Source organism: Tachysurus fulvidraco, chromosome 3, assembly GCF_022655615.1.
Source record: "Tachysurus fulvidraco isolate hzauxx_2018 chromosome 3, HZAU_PFXX_2.0, whole genome shotgun sequence".
Classification (NCBI taxonomy): Eukaryota; Metazoa; Chordata; class Actinopteri; order Siluriformes; family Bagridae; genus Tachysurus; species Tachysurus fulvidraco.
Genome location: NC_062520.1, coordinates 15,798,154 through 15,801,407, shown reverse-complemented (window position 1 = coordinate 15,801,407; position 3,254 = coordinate 15,798,154).

Genomic DNA, 3,254 nt, shown 5'->3' with positions numbered 1-3,254 from the left:
CCTGTCTGGCAACAATTTAATTTAATAAAATCCTAGGTTTTTTGAAAGGCAAAAACCCCAGCTATCAACCTGAATTAACGCTCTATATACCTTTTATCAAGAAACAAGAGTTTACAGGCAAGATCTTGTCTTTATGCTCATATGTTCTGAGTGGAGCCAGGAAACTTACAGAGAGTGCTGGGTCAATACAATATTGAGGACTTGTTTGTGTGTTGGCATTTGGAGTGAGTTGAGATGAATAATGAATGGAGGAAAGGGATGGCTTGAGGTCATTTCCCACCTCTGGGTGCAGCAGGAGCTGCTCTGTGTGCAGAAAGCAGAGCTTCTTTAATTCTGTGTGTTCTTTCTCTCCATTGGCTCAGTTCAAGTGATCAAGACTGAGGGGCTATTGGGATTGGGCACAGATACTGTGTCCATCTTAACCTGGCAGGGCTTGTGAAGGCTTTTGTTGACCCTGATAACACCTTTGTTGCAACCCAATCACACAATCTTGCATACACAGAAACACATAGAAGACGTGCAAGGCACTGTTATTTTGTTGTTGCCTAGAGCTCAACTTTGTGTAACAATGTCAACGTGTCTTTGCCTCAGAGCAAACATTCCATCAGTACACTATGTTAGGCATGTGTTTAAAAATGAGAAAGAAAAGTCCAAGTTAAAAGCATGTTGTGGGTGTATACTCCAGTCCATCTGACTCTTTAATATCATCAATAGCAATCCTGATTGGCAGTGCAGGTAGAGAAAACAAAGAACTCCCCACCTCACCCTTCTGTCAAGTATGTATCAGCCCAACAGGATGTTATCCTGATAGAAGTGATGGGAAGTCCAATCCCTTGCAGAGGAACACTGTCGAGTGAACGAGATCAGAAAATCAGAATCTCAAATAAATTGCATGAATCCCAGCCTGTGTTTTGTGTTTTGTAACAGTTGGAGGGTTAATTCCCTCAATAAACCCATTCGTCATTTGTAATAAATTTGAAATAAACAGAGACCACAGGTGAATTTGTTGAGTTCAAGCTGTGTGAGTGTTTTTGTTAAAGTTAGAATATATATTGGAAATCTCTGTCTGCCCTGTAAAGTGCCTCCAATAATGAAGTGGAAAGGCAGCTGAAGAGGTCTTCTGAGCCTTGTTATGACAATGCACAGGTGGGCCTATGAATCCTCAACATATTTACACACCTGCCAGATGTTAAATTCCAAGACTAAGAGGAGTGTGCTTGTAGCATGCAGATGTTCCTTGCCGATATCAGCAACACAAACTGTGCTCCCTTGGGCCATATTAGCCTGACTTTTTTAACAACAGCAACAGTGGCCAGCAATGTTGGTAATAATTTTATAGATTTTCCCTTGCACATACTCTGTAGCTTTTATTTTTAGTGCTCTGGAAAGCTCAATTTGAGAAAAAAACGATTTTGTGAAAGAGGATCTATGTAGAACATTTGGTAAAATTACGCAGAACCTTGAATATTCTGCCAGACAGACATACTGGAGAATTATTATTATTTATTATTTAACTAATGTTAGTTTAAGAAATGGTTCCTTAGAGAAAGCCCATGAAAGTGAAGATCATGTAATATGATTTTATACTACAGTTAGCTTTGTCAGTTGCCTGTACTGGTGAGCACTTTAATTTAATTACAGAGGCCCTCAGCATGGCTAAGCGGTGCCCACATGCTATGGCACAGCACGCCAGCCGGACACATCCTGTCTGAGGTGTCGGGAACATCAGACACAGCAGATGGCTCATGAATCATGGAGGTGCACACACAGCGACAAAGGAGGGTCTTCCTTATGAAAAAAGGAGAGTATGTTAGAGAGAGAGAGAGAGAGAGAGAGAGAGAGAGAGAGAGAGAGAGAGAGAGAGAGAGAGAGAGAGATTGGAATAATTCAGCAAATGTCATTCAGCCCATCAGACAGTATTTGCTTACAGGGTATAAAGTTATTACAGTTAACAGTGAGCAAGACTTGGCTATACTGGAACATCATTCTCCCAAATTTGACTTTTGTGTGAATAGTGAGTAATTTATAACAACATCGCACATTATCAGTATTTAGACCTCGAATGTAAACATTGGCAAGGACATTTGCCTTAAACAGAGATGTGAATGATTCATTTATGCATGCTTATAACCTTGGAATAATACCATTTTTATGCACTCTATCAGCTCATGTGAGGATTAGTTCAGGATTAGTCCCTGGTAAGGGCCAGAGTGATTCATGTGTCAATCCCAGGAACGCTCGGTGGATGGGACTGGCATCCTGGATATAATACAGGTCCATCAAACGGCACATGCACTCACACACCGATTCACTCTTTGGTGAATTCTTTTACCCAATCCATCGACTGCCCTGTTTTTGGACAAAAAAGAGAAGTATCCCACAAAGACATGGGTAGGACATAAGCATCAGCACAAAACTCCACACAGATAGTAACCTGAGCTCAGGCTCAAACTAGAGACTCTGAAACTGTGAGGCAGTTTTACTGCCATGATGCTGCCTGTCTGATAGTTGTAGGCAGCTCGCTCCAGATAAGGTCATCTGTATCTTCTATCCGCTATCTCATCAAATGTAACTTAAATACGTCACTCTGACATGTGAATCTTTACTTAGTATGAACTTCCTTCTCGAACAAATTATATCTGCTTCTGAGCTTGCAATTCCTCATTAGTTTTTGACAGCTCTGTGGTTGTCCATTTCCACCACTTCATGATGACTTTTAAAATGCAATTTGCACTTTACACAGTTTGCATTTAAGAGCTGGTTCCAGATGCGGTTTGCATGAAGTGCTATACCCTTTTTAAAATGGAATTATAATTTCAGACTCACCATGAGCAAGTTTTGTGACTGCATCAAGTTATGCTTTACAACTCCTGACATACGTATTTCTAGAATTGTATATGTATCTTTTATGAGGGACTGAAATACTGTTCAGCAGAATTATTGTAAATTATGCCATCAAATAGGTCTCCCTTCCATCTAAATCTGACTCTATATGTTCAGTGGTGACACAATTTCTCAAACATTAGTGCTTTTGTACATATACTTCCAGTCAGTGGATTCTGAACTTCCTTAATTTAGGATTGTTGTGTTGTTTTTCAATAACATAGCCAGACTCCAGACCTGAATCCAACTAAATATTGTTGCAGTTACCTGAAGTGGACTGTGCACAGGAGATATCCTTTAAGGATCTGGTATGGAATTTTTTTGGTAGAATGAGTGGGAATTGCTAGGTTAGTATGTGCCACACTGATCTC